At 38.3% G+C, this 21,640-nt stretch overlaps 1 long non-coding RNA gene across 1 annotated transcript; it reads left to right on the top strand.

The window, feature by feature from the left end:
• The first annotated feature begins 4,547 nt into the window (after positions 1-4,547).
• On the top strand, positions 4,548-20,236 carry LOC130104034 (uncharacterized). The gene is made up of 3 exons (XR_008809430.1): positions 4,548-4,715; positions 11,265-11,379; positions 19,806-20,236. It is a non-coding gene; the product is annotated as an uncharacterized LOC130104034 (long non-coding RNA).
• The last annotated feature ends 1,404 nt before the right edge of the window (positions 20,237-21,640 follow it).

Here is a 21,640-nt window from a genome sequence, read left to right as displayed (position 1 = left end):
CTTGTTTATCTATAACTAGATTTTTGCTGTATTTTACTGATTGAAATGAAAATGTCATGCCATTTCAAAGCAAATACACATTTATGAATATCGTCCAGCCTTACCCATCACAGACTCTATGCATTTACTTTGCGAGCTGAGCGTGTTCAGTGTCAGAGACTGAGTCACTCCCGCTCTTGACGTTTCGGGACATTTCTGCATTTTCCTGCTTTCTTTTAGCTTGTATCAGAAACAGGTGGCACTCGTAGAGCCGCTCTCTGATGAATGAGTTGAGTGAGGGATCTTGTTAAGTGTATTTTTATCGGCTTCATCTGAACCCGGCCTTGAACTGCTGTTTCCTGGGGGAACAAGTCATGTAAGAACCGACTTTTGTTCATCGTGGTTTTGTGCAACGTGGCTTCGACTAACATGCTGACAGTTTCTGCATCTGGCACCGAATGTTAACTTCACTCATGGTGGAGCGGGGCCCCAAACTGCACACACACACACACACACACACACACACACACACACACAAGATTCCGCTGACATTCTCACCTATTACCCGTCATTTAGAAAACAGCGCACTCTCTCGCTCTCTCTGCAAGGTGCTAGGCAAACATACCGGCCCTGAAATATGAAAATATCGGCACTCTCCAAAGCAATTTCCTTCAGCACGGCTTTGCTCTGAGGAGAGACAGAGAGATTGAGTATAGCCCAAGATGAGAAATATGCTTCACTTTTGAATCTTTTAGGGTGTGTTCACACTTGGCATGTCTGGTTGGATTAAAACGAATCCTGGTGTGATTGCTCTGTTAGTGCGGTTCATTTGAATAAGCGTGAGCGCTGCCATCCGAACCCTGGTGTACACCAAACAAGCAGACCGAGAACACTGAAAAGATGAGTCTCGAAACTAAACGAACTCTGGTGCGATTCAAATGAAATATGAACGCAATACAGACCAAAGACAAGCAAACAAACCAAAAACGGGACATGATGTCACATGATGCGACCCTAAAAAGGACAGAATGCTCAAGCGTATCTGTTCTTTCTCATCATAGTGGCGATGTTGCCCATCACAGTTCAGTACAGGCATCAGAACCGCGTCTCCTCACAGCAGATCTGTGTTTGTGTGTGTGACGGAGGGGTTCCTGACGCTGTTTTGACTCCTTTAGCACAGAACACAGCATTGTTTTTGATGTTCGGTAAGTTCCGTTGCGTAATATACGTAATAAAAGCCGACCAACTAGGTTGTGAACATATCCCTGTGCCTTTAGGTCCGGTATCTTTAGGTTCAGTGCCAGGACGAAACGTTTTTTTTTTTGGTCCGGACCAAACGAACCAAGCAAACTGAACTACAACTGTGAACACACCCTTATAGAACTATATTCCAAGTCTTCTGAAGATATGCAACAACTTTGTGTGAGAAAGATCAAAATTTAAGTTTCTTTTAAGTCTCTTCAGATCATCATCAGAGCAGTAAAATGTTCTTCTAGGCTCTTCAGAATTTGATTAGATATTTGGATGTGAACTCTTTTGGCTCATTCTTAATTGAAACTAATAGATAATAATAGGCTTATAAACCAACATGACATCATGACTTTGCGTAAACATACACGCCACTTTCAAGTCAAGTGGCATGTTATCTATACGCATTTTGAGATATCCGCGTGTATGTCCACGCCGAAACGAACCGTCATCTTTTGCGTGTATGTCTACGCCGTTAAACGTCAGAGTGATTCCGCGTGTATGTGTACGCCGCCGTTAAATGTCCGAGCTAAACGAAGCAAAATTCATATACATCTGTGGAGCAATATTTTTTTTCCTAGGATGGTAGGGGAAGACTCATAAATAGTATTAACCCCAGTGACGGGTAGGTTTAGGGACGGGGTTGGGGTAGGTCATATATTTATATATATACAGTAATGTAACGTTAAGTTAACGGCGTTGATAAACACGCTGAAAAGCGATTATGCGTGTTGATAGCACGCCAAAAATGGAAATACGAATTGGCGTGTCATACATACGCCATTTCATGAGATCAGTCTGTATAAACAATGTTCATTAAATCACCATATGATTTAAATACTATGAAATAGTAATAGAGTAGAAAAATAAAACAACCACGTCTGGTGGAAGACAATCCTGTTTGCAGCTTAAAATATTGGGTTTTACATGTGTTGTAGAGTGAATAACAGTCTCAAGCTGTTGAGAGTTTAACATGTGGATGATCATTGTAGTTCTCTGGGGAGAATAGCCTACATAATTTATATCTCCTTTTTTGCCTATATTAAAAAGTATAGTAAATTGTGGAAAGATGAAGAAGGGGGGATTAAAATATGAGCAAGCTGGATTCAAACATGCATCCCCTCAATCCTCAAATTTGGGGATAAACTTTGAGATTACTGGGGTGTTTATCTCAAGAGAAAAATCAGGGCTCTTAAGAAAAGTCTAAATTCGCTCTTACTGCCCGAAAAGGCTGATATATTATTATTTACTGAGATCTTCATTCCCATAGGGAGTGCTAACTGCTGCACCTCAACGCCGACTGGTTTCGTTTTAAGATAAGGTCATTTAGGAACCCTGAACTGTCTCACGCACTATCAAAGGCAAAGATCACAGACTTCCACTTATTAGCTGACTCATGTTTGTATTGATCACAGAAGTGAAATGACTCAAACCTGAGACCTGAAAACACATCTTAGGCCCTTGCGCTGGTCGTCCGTCACCACATGCACAACACATAAACACTTTAGCCACGCAAACACACAGCATGGAAACCATTCCCAAGACGCTCTGATCCGAGCAAACAAACAACAGTCGTGTATTCCTGGAGGAGAGACAAGAAGAATGAATCAGAGGGTAGTGTGCACGCTTAAAGCTGGGCCGTAAGATTGCAAATGGCTTTGGAGTAATAGTTTGATCCTTCTGACATCATATTTAAGGAAGTGATATCATTTTTTGTACCTCAGGGGTTAAAAAGCATTTCATGTTTACATTAATAGACATCACCAAACACAATAGAAAAACATTCACACACACACACACACACACACACACACTCAAAATGGTGTTTTGGCAAAAATGATAGTTGTTAATTAAAGGGACAGTTCACCCAAAAATGACAATTCTGTCAGTAATTACTCTCCCTCATGTTGTTCCAACCCTGTAAGACTTTCGTTCATCTTCGGAACACAAATTAAGATATTTTTGATGAAATCTGAGCGCTTTCTCACTCCTCCATAGGCTTCAAGGTAATTTCATTCTGCCGGTCCAGAAAAGTTACGAAAGACATTGTTAAAATAGTCAGAGTGACTACAGTGGCTCAACCTTAAGTTTATCAAGCGACGAGAATACTTTTTGTGAGCAAAAACAAACAAAAATAACGACTTTATTCAACTATTCGTTTTCTTATAAATATAAGGCACTTATATGAGTGATGCTATATTAATGCAATAAATAATTATTTAATCTATACATATAACGTTCAAGTCTGGGGTCAATACAAAAAAAAAATGTTTAAAGAAAGAAATCAAAACTTTTATTCAGTAAGGATGCTTTATAATGTCAGTAAAGACATTTATAATGTCACCAAAAATTTATATTTTTTAAATAAATGCTGTTGAACTTTCTTTTCATCAAAGAATCCTATCAAAAATGTGTCATGATTTCCACAAAAATTCTAAGCAGGATTTCAATATTTTTTGTCATATGGTCGTCCCCCAATGTCTTTGTTGGTTACAGACCTGGTTTGGTCCTTAGAAGGGAAAATACAATTTCTTGAAAGTTAGTTCTATTAGCAGGAAGTTCATTCTAAGGAAATTAAATTTGAAATTAAAAGTTCTCTTCTAGCCCCAATAGAAGTACGTGTATAATAGTTGTGCTCATCCCACAGACATACCTGAGGTTTATTTACAATCTGCAATGAGTTTTATGGAGAAAAAAAAAAGATGAAGCAATAGTTTAGAATACAGGTTTCCTGTTTAACAAGCATAATTTGTTGCTAGACATCTGCTCGTAAAAGTAAATTCCGGCAAATCCTTGTCTTGCGTAATCATTTACTTTATGGGAAAAATGTAATGAATATCTAACCAACAACAATTTTGTCAAAAAGTACAGAAGGTTGTATTATATGTAACAGAATGAGTAAAACGGAAAAAGGTGTTCAAAACGAATTCGGTATAGTAGAAATTCTGAAAAATTATTTTCATGGTTTCAAATAATAAAGACAGTTTTGCCCTCATTGTGCAAATTCAGAGTCTAGAACATGTGTCAGATTAATTTCATTTATGACTTTAAACTCTCATGATCTGTCAATCTTCCTTTAGTATAAAACCACAAAAAAAATGCCTGGAAAGACAAAACAGCAGGTTCAGCCGACCACAACCACAGAACACAATCTCACCAAACTGCACTTTTCACCATCTCTAATTTGTATGTGTATATGTTCTATGTTATGTTTAATATATCGTTTGGATTGTTGGCTGGGCATCAATCCTTGTCAATATGGCAGAATGGAAGCAGTCCTTGTGTGACACCCTGACCGGTTTCTTTGCTCCCAGGTTCCTTGAGTCCAGATATCTCCGTCCGCAGTCTCCCACAAAGAGATCCACTGGCCAACAGCCAATTACTCCATCCTGGACTTCTCAACTTCACCAATAGAAACCAGATGGAGACTCATACAACAATGCTGTATAGCCAGCACTTGAGAGAGAGAGCGATAAAGAAAAAGAGAGGTGAGACAAGTGTTGAGGATCAGTTGAGAAAGGCGCTAAATTCCTAAATCAGTCTTCTGAAGCCATATGATAGCTCAGACTGAAACTGAAGTCCTTATTTGCTGTAAACTTGCCCTCTGGCGTTGCTCTCAAATTTGATTTTTGTTTGTATGCATTTAAACGTGACACCTCAAGACTTGCTAGGTTCGACATTTTCACATGTAGTGTAAAAAACTGAGAACAGTTCAAATCAAGGCAACATGATGCATTAAAGGGATAGTTCACCCCAAAATGAAAATTCTGTCAGTAATTACTCACCCTCATGTTGTTCCAACCCCGTAAGACTTTTTGTGCGCAAAAAAACAAACAAAAATAACGACTTTATTCAACTATTTATTTTCTTCTCTGTGGGCCTCGAGATAGTTCACATAGTGAAACTGCGCAGCGCTTCTGTGTTGTACGTCACACGCATCATGACCAGCGTCGGCCAATAGTGAGCTTACGTGTGACGTACAACACAGAAGCGCTGCGCAGTTACACTACGTGAAATCTCGAGGCCCACAGAGAAAAAAATGAATAGTTGAATAAAGTCGTTATTTTTGTTTGTTTTTTGCACACAAAAAGTATTCTCGTCGCTTGATAAACTTAAGGTTCAGCCACTGTAGTCACTCGGACTATTTTAACGATGTCTTTAATAACTTTTCTGGGCCGGCAAGTTTCGATCCCTTAAGAAGCCTATGGAGGAGTGATCCAGCTCTCAGATTTAATTAAAAATATCGTAATTTGTGTTCCGAAGATGAACGAAAGTCTTACAGGGTTGGAACAACATGAGGGAGAGTAATTACTGACAGAATTTTCATTTTGGGTGAACTATCCCTTTAAGAACTTTCTTAACTTTGTTTTGAATTTGTTTGTTCGTTAAATAAATTTACATGATTTCTGATTCAGTAAATTTTCAATTAGCAACACATGAAATAATGATTTGCTATTTTTGCATTCTTGTATATATAACAATTATGAAGTGATCTCTGCCATTTTTGACAAATATATACCGATCAGAAGTTTGGGATCAATATGAATTTTTTTGAGAAGGGATATATTAAATTGGTTAAAGGTGACAGCTATAATGTTATAAAATATTTCTACTTCAAATAAATGCTGTTCTTTTGAACTATTCCTGAAAAAGAAAATCACAATTTCCACAAGAATATTAAGCAGCGCCCCTGATAATAAGATAAGACTAACAATACAAATATTATTTTTGATCATTTGAAATGTTTCTTAAGCATCAAATCAGCATATTAGAATGATTTCTGAAGGATCATGTGACACTGAAGACTGGAGTAATGATGCTGAAATTCAGCTTTGCATCACAGGAATAAATTACGTTTTAAATATTCAAATAAACAAGTGATCATAGATTATGCTTTATTCATGAAAAGTCCATTGGCATGGCTGCTGCAATTATTGGAATAACAATGCAAACAGCATGCAAATAAACAATGCCATCAGTGTGCACAGTTGATTACTATAGTCATTTTATGGTGCTTTTTAGTCTCTTTTGAAGCTTGCCAGCCCATTCTGAATGCCTAAGAGGTGTAAAGGAAGGAAGGAGAGAAATATGGAGGGATATGAAAGAAATGTGTGCGTATGTGCGTGTTGAAGTAAAACCTGGAGTGTCAAAGCAGCATAATTGATGTCTTTGTTTGGTTGGCTTGGTTTCAGTGACTATATGAATCCTTGCAGTGTAGCAGGGCTGTGAGAGAGAGAGAGAGAGAGAGAGAGAGAGAGAGAGAGAGAGAGAGAGAGAGAGAGAGAGAGAGAGAGAGAGAGAGAGAGAGAGAGAGAGAGAGAGAGAGAGAGAGAGAGAGAGAGAGGGGCAGTAAGCAGGGGGTTGATGGAGTAGCAGGCTGAAAGAAAGGAGCCCTTTCACATACCCATTGACCGCTAAGTAGTAAAGGGAGAACAGAGCCATGGTGCTGACTGAGAACACCTGAAATACACAACACTGACCAGAGATCAGTGCTATGAACTCGCCATAACCCCCACAAGCCTTTCTGTCTCACTCTCTCCTTTTACAAGCCGACAAGTGTCCATTTTTGCCTCAACTCAACAAACTCTTTTTCAAACACTTAATCAGTCAAATCCAGCTAGACTTTTGACTACCAGCTATCAAGGTGTACAGGGTTTTATTAGCTCAGGAAACGTGTTAACTTCTGAAGAAGGACTACGGCCAGGCTTATAACAATCTGAAGGAACATTTTTCTATCCAAAAGAATAGAATCGAGGGAAATGTTCAGTACTGAAAATCATAACAACAACTTTTTTAATTCAAGTTTCACAACTTCGTTTCAACTATTTTAAGTTGATTATTCACTAAATGCAAAATGACGTGTTCAGCCAATTTTTTTCAACCCAATACGGCTTGAATTTCTGATTGAGTACATTTTTAATTAACAACCAGTGTTATTTTATAATAGTTTTCATGTTAATTTTAGCTTATATATTTCATGTTAATTTTATATATATACCTACTAGCAAACCTCATACTAAATAGTATAAAGTTTTGATAAAAATATTTCAGTCTAATTAAAAATGTATTATTTTACCCAATTTTTCCTTTTAATTGCATCATTAAAGTGTGTCAGGATTGACGTCAATGTGAGCAAACATTATGCACCAAGTGAATCCCGGCTTTTGACTTGTCTTGAGTCATATGGACTATTTTATGATGCTTTTTTGTCCTTTCTGGCGCTTGAGAGGTCATAGTCACTGTACAGTTTTCATTGTGTTGAAAAGAACAGCTTGAACATACTAAAAAATGTCTCATTTGTGTTCCACAGAAAAGATGAGAAATGTTATAATTTTCTTTTTGTGTGTGTGTGTGTGTGTATGTGTGTCTTTCTTTACCTAGTTCCAAAAAAAAGTTTCCTTCCAACTGAGTTCCATCAGTCGAGGAATTAGAAACATTGGCTTTCTCTGTCTGCAAAGAGAAAGAAAAAACCTTGAGTTTTTCATTTTTTCCTTCTCTCTCCAAAAAGCAGTTCCAGCTGTACTCTCCTTAGCTCTTGCCTAATCAGGTTTAAGCTAATTATGAACTTAGATCAAATTCTATAAACAAACACGGCGTTCAAATCACTTACTTACAACGTCCCGTCGTGGCTTATAGGTTGAAAGAGCGGCTATACGTCCACCTGCCCCCCACCCAATGCAAACCATAAAATCTGAGTTTCCTTCCTTCCTTGCTTGCTTTAAAATCAAGGGACTGTTTCAGCTAGTGCTTGTGCAGATATCTGAGTATAATGATGGTGGAAATGAAAAGCAAGAACATTTCTTTGTTCATTTGTTTACGTAGAGGATGAAGATGATGATAAAGATGACACACTCCGTATGTTTTCCTGTAATGCACTGCAGATCTTGCGACTGACATCCTGCAAAGAACAGAGGAATGTGGAGTTGAAACAGTAAAATAAACTTTGCTCTGGTTTTCACTTGTCCTTTAGAGTCATTTATATAGCTCAGTTTAGAAACGCTGTATTGGGACTGCCAGTAAAGTTAGAAATGACTTGCAGCTCTTGGTATTCAGTTTGGGTTTAATAATTTAGACAACCTGCTATGTTCCACTTATCATCTTTCTTAACAATCGCCAATATGCTACAAAATATGCAAGCTAAAACCTAAAAGCATGACTTTGAAAAATAGCCCGGCACACCAGCACATCTCTGCTGCACGACTGTTTCTGAAACTTAAACCACTGAAAACGCCAACAATGAAAAGGAAGTAATGGAATGTCTCATAAACAGCATGGAGAAAGCCATCACTCTCGATACGGGCCTAAAACCCAACACAAGCTGTCATACATGATTTTGTACTGATCTGAGAGGAAGCCTTTGAGTTTTAATCTAATTCTGCTGTCAAACACAATTTACAACACGGCAGACAATGAAAGGTAAACGAAGCAGGGTTCTTGCAAAAGATTGCGTAATTAACTCAAGACTTTGCATTTTTCGAGAGATAAACAACTTGTCAAGACGGCAGCTGATGTGAATTTCGGTTAAATCGCAATGCACTCAGCATTTGGAAAAGGAAAATAAACAACAGATTAAAAAAAAAAAAACCAGGCTGGTTAATTGGGTAACCTCCTAAACGATTAAAAGGGAATTTAAGCAATATTAGTGTTCGTACTTATGACAAGGTTAAGGGTTCATTCAAATCCCTAACGTTGTCACATAACTCATCCTGCACCATTTGTGCTATACAGCCATGAATGACAGTTGTGCTATATAATTTCTAAGCAATCAGATTCATGATTTGTGCCTTGTAGGAAATAAAAGATGTGAAAAATTACCCAGAACACCTTAGAAACCATGAGCAACACCACAGCAATGCCCCATACAACCAGCATTGGTGACATGTCTTGCATTGGTGAGCAATCGTTGTTTTGTTCAGAATTTCGTAATAGAAATACAGAAATGATTCAGAAAATGCTTGCATTTTCAGCTCCAAAAGAGACACTCATAGGTTGTTTACCCTAAAAATCTGTAGTGGCAGGTCACGTTAGTCAACTCGCATCAGCTGACTCTCAGCTGATCCACGTCTACCTTTAGGAATACGACGCCTATCACTGTATTCATATATAAGCTCCTTCAGTATTATCAACAGCTTTCGCGTTTCTCAGGAGCCAATTACCCTCCTCCATCCCCAGCTCCTCCTGTCAGTCAGGATTTGGCATTCTGATTCCCCTTGAATCAGAATAAATTCTCGAATTCTGTTGTACATTATAATTAATAATGATATCTGCAATACATTCATGTTGGTTCTGTTCTGTTCACCCTAAGGGGGGTTATCGCTGCTCTCCTGCTCTTATCCATGCTAGGCTGCATGGATGCGCAGGGAGTTCTTGCCCAGAACAGAACCACACCGCCAATCCAAACTGTATGCTAACTGTCAATCGTATTTGACGATAGTGGTCCTGACAGAATGATAGTAAATTAGTTCAATCAAAGAGCTTAGACTCTACCAAAAATGGAAGACATAGGGAATATTCATACTTTTTGTAATTCTGTTTTGGTGCAAAAGTTACACACTTCCGCTTTAACTTGATGAGTTGTGATGGCTCCTCTATGAAGTGACTGATTGACATTTGATGCTTTTGTTTGTTTATGCGTATGACAAGCAATCTTATATCTCTAGGTTTTTGTGAAAGCAAAAGCACATGAAAAACTGCACTGCACTCACACAACTCAACACGAACAAATCACCCCACAATCGGCCTTCACACCCAAGCCTTCATGCAGCCTCCGTCCGAACTCGACGCTTCTCGCCAAAGCGAAAACGAAACACTATAAAACACCATTTAGCCCTGTCATGATGTCATCGTCCCTCTACTCATTTTAACTTATCAGCTCTACATTTAATGACTCAGCAGAGGCTGAGAGCGCTTACCTTGGGCCAATAAATTCAAGCAGAGGAGTTTCGAGTTATTTTGATGACCTTGCTCCTTCCTTTTCGCTTTGCAGGGCACCATGCTGCAAACACCAAGCGTTTCAGGCTCCAGGGAGGGTCATGCACCTCTGAACGCTTCTGACCGGAAACTTTATAACAGTGGTGACCTTGGAATCAACCTAATCGTGAAGAAGGACGAGAAAAAATGACATAAAAAAATACTAGAGACTGGTTCCCTCACATGGCATAACCGTATATTAGTGCTGAACAGGCCGTAGTGAGACCTAGCAGAGAGACAGCGCTTCCCCACCATTGCTGGAATTTTCCGTCATTTATGAGACAAAACGTCCCCACCATTTTTTGTCATTTATGAAACAACACTTCCCCGCCATTTTTCGTCATTTATGAGACAATACTTCCACACCTTTGCTGGAATTTTCCATAACTTATGAGACAACACTTCAACACCATTGCCGGAATTTTCTGTCATTTATGAGACAACGCTTTCCCGCCATTGCTGGAATTTTCCATCATTTATGAAGCAATGCTTCCCCACCATTTTCCGTCATTTATGAGACAACACTTCCCCCACTATGCCGGAATTTTCCGTCATTTATAAGACAACGCTTCCCCGCCATTGCCGGAATTTTCCGTCATTTATCAGACGTTTGTGGTACGTTTACTGTATAGCCTACTGTGAAGTTGTGAACCTCGCTTTACAGGCACAATAGCAGCGAGCACACACTGGCAGTGATCTGTCAGTCATATAATGCAGGTCTATGGTCACCACCTCAAAGAGCATGCACAGAGAAGTCCAAATTAAACATGATTTAATGACTCGTAAATGTAAGTACACATTGATGGCCTAAGACACGAAACGAGCGGTTTGTGTGAGAAAACGAACAGTATTTATATCGTTTTTACCTCTTGTAACCACAGCCATGTCGAAGTGATCTGAGGGCGCGGGCGCTTCGGTCTGTGGTGACAAGAGGTAAAAACGATATAAATACTGTTCGTTTTCTCACACAAACCACTCGTTTCGTGTCTTAGGCCATCAATGTGTACTTACATTTACGAGTCATTAAATCATGTTTAATTTGGACTTCTCTGTGCATGCTCTTTGAGGTGGTGACCATAGACCTGCATTATATGACTGACAGACAAGAACGGTTTGACCTAAAAATATCCAAATTGAAACTTCTGCAGAAACAAAGACACCTACATCTTGAATGCCCTTGAGGTAAGCTAAAACATACCAAAAATGAATTTCAGAGTGATCTATTCCTTTAATACCTCCTCAGAACACAAACTGCACAGCAATGCCCTGGCAATCATCGTGGTGAAGAGGTAAAACACCACTTGCATTTACTTCAGAAAATCTAGTTAGTAGAGGTTGGTTGGTTTGAGCTGCGCCCAATAGTTGGCAGAGATTCTGCCTGGTAAGCAAACATCTTCAGAAAGACTCTTTTTAGTTTTCTGGAGACGGTTCCCCATCATAATTTTTGAACAAACGGAGCAAAGAAAACAAAACGTCAAAAACCACAATTTATTGCCGCTGCCCTTGAAAAGGCTCTCTCTGTTCTGGCCAGCAGCGGCTCAGCGTTTACACTCGATTTCTACTTCTGGATGGCCGGATAGTAAGATATCTCTCTGTCATTCTCTACTGAGGAGCCAATTCAGTTCATTTGCAAGCTCCTCGCCCCCCGAACCCTGTCTGACATCACTCGCTAGTTGAACTTTACTATACCAATGCGTCGTTTACTCAAGTGTGGCGTTTTATTATCAGAAGTGCTATTAGAGGAGAAAGAAGTCTCCTTGCGGTTTATAGGGCTTGGGTAAGAATTTCAGAAGTTGGTAGAACAAAAATATGGGCATTTGTTATGCAACCACGTGAGAAAAGAAGGAACAGCAAGTTGCCTGAAGGTTTAACTGAGCTATTAAATAACTCTCCATATTGTTAGCAGCCTATTTAGAGGGGCTGCACTCTTGTTTGGGAGTTTAAATTACCATTCAGGGTATGAAATGGGGATCTGGTACTTAAAGGGGGGGTATCGAGTAGCTCAAGCCCTCCCGTTATAGCCCCTAAACTGGCCTGCTTGATGTCTTCTCCTCTGGAACGGCATTGTCCCACGTTGGCGTACCGTTAGTGTTGCATTTGGGAGCTGTTTGCTGCCACTGTAAAGAGTCAGATGGGACACTCAATGAAAAACAGGCAGCAGTAATAAAATAGCAACTAAACAAGGAGCCACTGAGTAGCGTCGGCCTCCTACAGCGCTACAGGGAGCAGAGTGCAACTCAGATGCCCACAGCCAAACCAGAGCATGTCTACAAACTGTAAACAGATGCGTGCAAATGTACGCCTTTAAAAAGGCTGAGAGTGGGCATTGGGATTCTTTAATTGTTTATTCATAACCTGTAGTTTTTTTTCTCAAAGTTACAAAGATTATTGGAGAACATGTTGCAAGAAAATATGGTAACACTTTATTTCCGCTTTAGACACTCTAATAACTAACTTTGCAACTACATGTCAACTATCTCTCATTAAAATATAAGTAGACTGTCTGCTTAATATCTGCTAACACTTTATTTTGATGCTCCTCAACAGACATTTTACTGACTATAAGTAACTTTACAACTCCCTTTCAACTTATTCTACTAACCGTAACACTTAACCCTAACAGTCTACTAATACTCTAATGAGAGTTAGTTGACATGTAGTTGCAAAGATAGTTTATAGTGTCTAAAGTGGACCATCGAAATAAAGTGTAACCGAAAATACTATTTCAGTCGATCTACTTTAAAATTTCACACCTAAGTTAATGTGTTACTTGCCATTTCTATTTAATTATTTGTTGTTTTAAAAATGTACTTGCAATTTCGGAGTGAAAATGGTTTCAAAGTAAATCCTACACCAGGTTTTTTTTCTTTTCAGTTTTGAAACAATATTGAGATCACATGGTAATGCACTGTAAAAAAAAAAAAAAAAAGTAATACAGTAAAAAAAAGGCAGCTTGTGGACAGAAACTCACCATAAAAAATACTGTGACAATGTTTCCAGAATTACAGGATGCTTGTACATTTTACAACATAAAACTGTATATTTCATTAAGTGATACAATAGAAAGCCACATTATGAGTTCATCAGACAATGGTCTGTTCATAAAAATGTCCTTTTCTCACATCTAGATGGTGCATATGGTCATAAACACAGACAAAACACCATTAACACACATGACACTAATAAAGTAATGCAATTAACTAAATAACAGAAAATGTAACATTACTGATAATCTAAGGAGAAACCAGATTATGTATACAAAATATAATTATGTGTGATGTCACAGGGACTGGGAATGTGCTTTTACTGTTTTTCACCATAAATGATATGGTAATTAATAGTTTTAACTACCATAAACCATACATTTGACAGTAAAATTACATATAATGCCATGCTAAACCATTTATAATTGTTCACTGTAAGGTATCTTACAGTTAACCAAAGGTTTTACTGTAGCATTTTTATAGTATTTGTCTATAAAAATAAATTACAAACATTTTGTACAGTGTAGGAATGATCATTTGAAATGAAAAACATAAAAGACATTTTAACATTAACATCGTAAAAGCCTTTTGCACTTGGCACTATACAGTGAAATATCCCTTGCTACAAAAACTAACCACTGTTTTGATAAAATACCATAGTAACGGCAATTACTGTTACTACCGTAAAACCTAAATAAATTAACGTGGGATATTCTTTAAACAGAGTAAGACACTCTCAGAATCTTTCTGTCATTGTTTAATTTATTTTTTTAGTGACTAATACTGAGTTACCACAGTTTTATTGTAGTAACTATAACTGCAACTGTGGTATTTTGGCAGAAACTATAGTTGCCAAAGTCAATTTTTCTCAAGAAAGGAGTTAAAAAAAACCCTCCCAACCACAGTTTATATCAAAAATGCCACCATACAGTTATTGTTAATACTGTAAAACCATAGTAGATTAATATACGGTGTTCTTGAAACAGTGTGAGTGTCATTTTGTTTAGTTTTTCATGTAAGAGGTGAGTAATAGGCCTACTAAGTTACCACTGCTGTTTGTTTTTGTTGTATATAAGTCTAGGCCTACTACTGTGTTTTAGCATGGTTTCCATGGTAAATATAGACGTGGCTTATCTAATAAATCATATGCTCATTCGATAAGATAATTAATCGAGACGTTATTAGGCTAAGCCATATTGCGGTAGTAAGTTGAATGATTTATAGAGGCTGATAAATTGTTGAGCGTTTCATTAGCCACACGCCTCTCAACAGCACTTAACTTACACCTCGTGCATTACATGCGCTTTCACAAATGGGCCTGTTATGCTACGCAATTAGCGCTGAGTGAGTGTTGCACAGCTTCGGGCAACGCGTCAGATCTGGCGGTCTCTCTGAGCCCCTTAAACCCTGTGCAGCGTTTGCTGAGTTGTTATTGTGTTACCAAATACATGAAAGATATGAGGTCAGCGCTGTGTGTTGTGTACAGGGCCCGCAGCCGCTGCCAAGCAAAACACGCGTGGCCGTGCCACCGTTTAGTCCAAGCTAAGCGACGCATGCAAACACGTTCCCGCCAGTGCTGTCGAGTCACATTGCTGAGGTTTTCAGCATCTCGGCTTTCAGCACCAAAGTCTGTTAATTGATTCTCTGTAGAGTAATTGTGTGATATACAATTTCGCAGCGAGATGTCGAAGTAATTGGTGGTGTTGGAGCGGCTGTTGGCAGCCCATCATGCTTTCAGGGAAAAGTTGTGTGTTCAGAGCATAAGAGTGAGAGAAAAGCATTTTATGCTAATCATTGTGTCGAAAATTAGCTCACGGCCTCAAAACGAGAGGATGGTGCAACTGGAAAACATTAAAATCACTGTTTACTATTCAAAATGTATTCTTGATTGAACACCCTGGTTTTAAGGGGTGTGCGAGCAGCAGTGGCAGGTTAGTGTCTCTCAGATGTTTGTGTGCTGCATGGTTTTTATTAGGAAGGGCGTTTATGACATGTCTTTTCACCTAAGCATGACAGGCCGCGAGCCAGGAAACTCTGAACAAATGCATCCACTTCTTTGTTTTAGTGCACAACTGAATAGCAACATGTGTGAGGCTTTAGCGTCTTCACACATACTCTGTATGAGATGTTTGGTAAGAGATGGGAAGACAAGATACAACCCTAGCAACTAACAGTTTAGTAGGCTAAATGTCAACTGTGGTTTACTATATTAAGAGTGGGCCAGTGTTGTGCCTGAACGCGTTCAATGAACGATAGTTCATGAAATCGTTCATATTTTGGGCGAACTGTACTGAATTACTGCCTGATGAACGTTACTGTGAACGCGTTTATTCTGGTGTCTGTGAACGCACGCTCTCTCAGTTTAACTTCGTTCAATAGGGTGCCAGATTTCTATAGAGCCTTCCAGGCGAAAACCCGGCTAAAACACACGTAACAGGCCTTAAAGGAGCTGTATGTAAGAAATTTATTTCAATTAATCATAAAATGGCCCTAAAATGTCACTAGACATTAAGAAATCATGTACATTTCAAATACTTATATCACTGACAGCAGTAGTCTGGCCAGGATATTGTCATTTAAAAAGTGCAGTTGCAGCCCTCAACTGATGTTGATGTTGTCATGTTGTGTTTTGGTCTGATGCTCCACCCTCCACCTATCTACCAATCACGAAGTCAGTAGTGTTGCGGCATCCGGGTTGCCAGCTCTGCTCTAGTTACCACAGCTGCAGCTCGTCACGTTCCTGCTGGATCCTGCAGCCGATCTGGCAACCTCGAGTCAGGGAGGAGGGGGAGGGGATACACCACTCTACAGTAATTTGAAAGTGATTGCAGTACTAGTTTTGGCCACAATCTTACATACAGCTCCTTTAATATGTAGCGAAAAAAAACACCCAATCTGGCAACACCAGCCACCAGCGTCGCATCGCACTGCCGCGTGCATCATCAAAACAAAAAGCAGCATGTAGTCCACAAAGCAGCGAGCGAGGAGGCGTCGTATGATCATTTAAACGAGTTTTATGACAAGATCGGTGAGGATGGGAAAAATCTTACATTTCTGTGCAAACTTTGCCCGTCGATAAAATAATTGCTGTCTGTGGTTGTATATGGGCTGTGGCAATAAAAATAAATAAAAAAAAGCTCGCAGCAACATATGGAAAAAAAGAACTATGAACTAGTTCATTTTTTGAAGTATGAATATTCCCAACACTGGAGTGGGCATTCTTATAGTGAAAATTTATTCAGACACAGTCCCAGTCAATATTGCTCACTCTGTATTTTTACTTTGTATACACACTACTGTCTAAAAGTTTGGGGTCTGTAAGATTTTTTTAAAGAAATCTCTCCTGCTCACTAAGGCTGCATTTATTTGATCAAAAATACAGTAAAAACAGGAATATTGTGAAAAATTATTAGCATTGAAAAGAACTGTTTTCTATTTGAATACATTTTAATATGTAATTTATTCCTGTGATGCAAAGGTGAATTTTCAGCATCATTACTAACTATTCGTTCAGAAATCATTCTAATATGCAGATTTTCTGCACAAAAAAAACATTTATAATTTATCATTGTTGAAAATGGTTCGTATCTTTGTGGAAACCTTGGATTCGGAACAGCAGAACAGCAATTATTTGACATAGAAATCTTTACGTATCGGATATATCTGACTAAGGTGTCAAAGATCAGAATTGAAAATGTCAGATTCAATGTGACAATCAGATCTGTGTCAACTTTGAGGGTAAAAATCTAATTTGGGCCACATTTATCTGTAATATAGTCCTGATCCAGTGTGGGTGGATAAGAGGCCAAATGTCACATTTATACCACCTCTAAAAATAATAATACAGCCCGAGTGCCACATAACTGAGCGATACGCTTATATACTCGCTTGGGAAACTGGGTGGACCTAAATGACCTTTGCAGTCAACTGAAACTCATTGCACTCCAAGATTCAACAAGGCATGTTGTGAGTAGCTGTAGTGTCAATACTGCCCCTGCCAAACATCCTCACCATAACTTTGGCCAACCTTACGCAGCATGCCGAGTTCCGAGATTTGACTTGTGAGAGAGCGTTTGGGATTGTTTGCCAGTGTTTTGCTGTTTATGATGCCCTGGGGCGATTGTTTTGAGAGCTATAAACTAATGCAAATTTAATTTGAAGTCAACCAATTAAAGAAGTATTAGGGTCCGTGCTAACCTTTCTTCACCTCGCGCCAATGGTTCGAGAGGGAATGTAGATTCTTGGCGTTTCTCGACCTCTCCGAGTTTCCTTTTTAGTGCGAAACATTCAAGATAGCCATGATGTTGCTCGCCTCAATCCTACATGACTAAGAAAAAAGCTATGCTATTGCTCATGGCTAATTATCCTCTTGCTCAACTGGTAGAGATACCAATAGCAATACAAAGCACTTGCTGGTAAAATGTACATGTTGATGTAAATGTTTATGGGTTAGCAATCCATATGTATCCAAGGTGAAATAGATCTTGGCTCTGGAAAAAAAAAAAAAAAAGGAAATTGAATGTTATTAAATGTAACAGTGATGCATTTCAATTGACCAGAATAGTGTGAAAAGATGCCCAAATAATAGGCAAAATCAACATGAAATAAATTTTTTGAGGGGGGGGGGGTTTGGGTTCTACCATTAAAAAGCTCGGGGTCAGTTAGATTTTTTTTAAAGAAACCAATGCTTTTATTAAGCAAGTGACGGAAAAGACACTTATAATGTTACAAAAAATTTCAATTTCAAATAAATGCTGTTCTTTTGAACTTTCTATTCATCAAAGAATTCTGAAAAATATATCACAGTTTTCACAAAAAAACTGCGCATCTGCTACAAATAAATAATAATAATGTTTTCTTGAGCAGTAATATTGTAGTAATAATTCACAATATTACTGTTTTTTTTTACTGTATTTTATCAAATAAATGCAGCCTTCGTTTTAAGGAAGTTATTAAAAAAAAATCTTGCCGACCCCAAACTCATAAATGGTACTGTATTTTCAAATGGAACAGGACATTCAACAGGAACCATTTTTGGATCTGATTTTATCATTTGGGAATGGATTAGATTGTGAAAACTGTTTCTTACTATCGAAAACAATCCAGGTGCTTATATGAGGGTTTGAGAAGGCATTCATAACATCCTCTGAAAAGGAAAGTAATTTCAGATGCGAAACAAACTACTGCATTTAGATTTCATTTTAAAAAGACCTTTTTTTTAAAGAAATATGTGCACCAGAAATGAATTTTCCAGAATTAGAAACCAGGAATGTGCATTACAATTAATAATGTAGGCTAAATCAGGTTTATTTTGTAGACAGTAAAGCAAGGTCATGGGTTCAATTCCCAGGGAATCCATGAATTGTATATTGAATGTATTGTAAGCAAGAGCATCATTAAGCTGCTCCGACATATGCAATCAATTTTATAATTTGCGAATATCACATATACAACATTACATTTAAAACAGCTTCAGAACAAGTTTATCCAGCTGTAGTTTGTTATGCTAATTTGTTAACACAGCTGTCAAGAACAAGATGTTCAGCGCTAACACTTGTTTGATTGTTTACATCAGCTGTGACAAAAAGAGTCCATTTGAAAGCATTTCTAGAATGAAATCGCCAACCTTTGAACTCAGGAAATCTTTGCTTGTGGGCGCACCTCCACCCTACCTCGCTACGCTGTACCCCACAACTCTTTATGGTGGGGGTTTATTTTTCTAAGTCTAAACTTTACACACAGGCCAGCTAATTAGGCCCGGGTTTGTTGTTTCACCTCCATCTGTGTCACATGAGTGAAATATAATGATATGTGCTGACCCTTCAACTTCGCATGTGCTGAGTTCTGTCTTTTTATGATATGTGCAACTAGACTTTATGGAAAAGGTCACGTTTTTATCTTCAAATTTCGTTATCTCAGATGAAAAAACATGATTGGATTGGTATCTTTGTAGTTGATTTTGGCTTTGGGGCGTCTAGATAAAAGCCACATTTTTAGACAAGTACTTCAGTCAAGTTAAAAAAATTGAAGTACACTTAGGACAAGTCAACATTTGTGAAAACGTGATGTTCCCTTAAAGCGGACCAAGCTGTAGCAACAGCCTTTTCATGCTTTTATGGCTTGTAACCGACTGTGGACACCATACAGTATATTTACATATTTCTTAGTTCCTGTGTGGCCTTGCAAACCTTATAGCCCAAATGATGCGTCTCTGGGTGATTCAGGAGTTAAATACTGGAGAAAGAAATATATACTTGTATAGGTAATAACATAATATAGAACATATAAGGCTATTAACATGTTTCACCTCACTGAACTCATTGCATTATTGTGAACGTTTGAGTAATGGACTAATTCTGCAAAGAAAGTGCACACTTGAAGCTTTTGTATTGACATTTGCTGTGCATGATTGGTCAATATTTTCCTTGCCTTGTTTCCAAAACTTGTCGCCAGTCTGTTCTTCATGCCAAATTGACATACTGACAACGCACACACACACACTTGACACACTTCGACTCTCGCTCACACACACCCCACACCCACGACGTGCCTAAGCGGGATGGTCGTTGCACATGAACCGGCACTCCTTATTTATAGCTCTCTTTCCCATGGTTTTTCTCACAGGAACGGGAGCAGAGCAGGAATCAAACGTTTCCTCTCCTGTCTTCATCAATCACTCCTTATTAATCCAAACATGCTGGAGAAGGCAGCCCTCGCTTCACTTGAGGAAAAAGGCCCGCTTTGTTTTCTGTTCTCATTGAGTCAAGCCGGGTTTGAAATGAACCCTCTCAAGGAATCAATGGGTTAAGAGCATAGACTGTAAAAAAAGATAAGCTATAACTGTATCTGTGAGAGAAATGTGGATCCAGGTGAGCGATTCACAGATGAAATTGTACACAAATGATCAGACTTACCATTTAAACTAAAATTTAGAATAATATGAGTTATGATTACCTTTAGATGTTATTTCATTTAATTATTTCATTTTGTGTTTTGAGATGTATCATGGAAGCCAATTCTGAGTAAATAATAAAATAGGTAACTGCGAGATAAAGTTTAAAATAAGAAAAATAAAGTAAAAAATGTCACAATTATGAGAAATAAAGCTGCAAATGTGAAATGTCACAATTTTGAGATGTACAAATTCACATTTTGAGATTTAAAGTCACAATGTCAATAAGTAAAGGTGCAGATGTGAGAAATAGTCACAAGTCACGTCTATGAGAAATCAAGTAATAGGTGCAAGAAATAAAGCCATGAAATAGGAACAAAGATGCAAATGTAAGAAATTAAGTTGCAAATGTGAGACCGATGCAATTATGAGAAATAGTCACAAACGTAAGATTAAGTTGCAGAGATATAAAGTCACATTGCGACATTTAAAGTCACAAATGTGAGAAATACTCATTAATCACACAAATACAGTCACAATTGTGAGAAATAAAGTTACAAATGCAATGAATAAAGTAAAAAATGGGAGAAATAACAAGCATGAGAAATAAAGATGCAAACATAAGATCAAGTTGCAATTGTGAAATACGAAGTCGTAATTATAAGAAATAGTTGTTAGAAATTAAGTTGCAGTTGTGAGATACAGTCACATTTTGAGAAAAAAAGTCACATTGTGAGATATAAAGTCGCAATTACGAGAAATAAAGGTTCAAATGTAAGAAATTAGGTCGCAAACGTGTGGTTGTCACAACTTGATATGCAAATTCACATTTTGAGATCGTCTCAATCAGTCTCAAAATCGTCACAATTACTTTTATATATACTGTATATAGCCTATATATTTACTCTGAAACATAAACGTGCTTCCATTGTTTGCTGACATGACCTTGAGTGAGTGAATGAAGCACTAATTCTTTCATTATAAACTGTATGTTGGTCATGAGTCGTAAAAATGACTTTTAGTCTGTGCATAACAGACAAAGAACCAAATATGTTGTACTTACACACATCATCATGTCCCGTATGAATTCACCCAACTGCTTGCTTATTTTTCAGGGATGGGTGACATAGGGATGAACAACATTTAGGCAGTTCCTCAAGAGGCCAGCTATAATACTACCATGTTGTCCAGTCCACCTCACCTCCTCCACTGTTTCCTGAAGGCATAAAGGTGAAAGCAGTGAAAGCTAGACAAATATTTCACTGGTAATAACGGTGACATTCTCCTTCCTGAGTTTGGAGTGTAGAAACAGAGGGACTTGTGACATTTAAGTTAAAGCTCCACAGCTATGAGGAAGAACTTCTCATCTAGCATAAACAGTCATTCGGAAAGCTACGCAAAGACAACTCAAACATTACCTCATCGACTCCCTGCTGTGAAAACATCCCTAGTTCAAAGCGCCGCAGTGTTTTTGGTACTTTTACGTGTGTGCCATACAGAGAAGGGGGGGGGGGCTCTGTGTATTATTTTTCTAAATCGTTCATGCAGAAGGGGCATTACATATTTT

This window comes from Rhinichthys klamathensis, unplaced genomic scaffold (genome assembly GCF_029890125.1).
Source record: "Rhinichthys klamathensis goyatoka isolate OS25496 unplaced genomic scaffold, OSU_Roscu_1.1 h1tg000303l_1, whole genome shotgun sequence".
Classification (NCBI taxonomy): Eukaryota; Metazoa; Chordata; class Actinopteri; order Cypriniformes; family Leuciscidae; genus Rhinichthys; species Rhinichthys klamathensis.
Note: the sequence above shows the minus strand (reverse complement) of the source record. Positions and strands in the feature narration are given on the sequence as shown.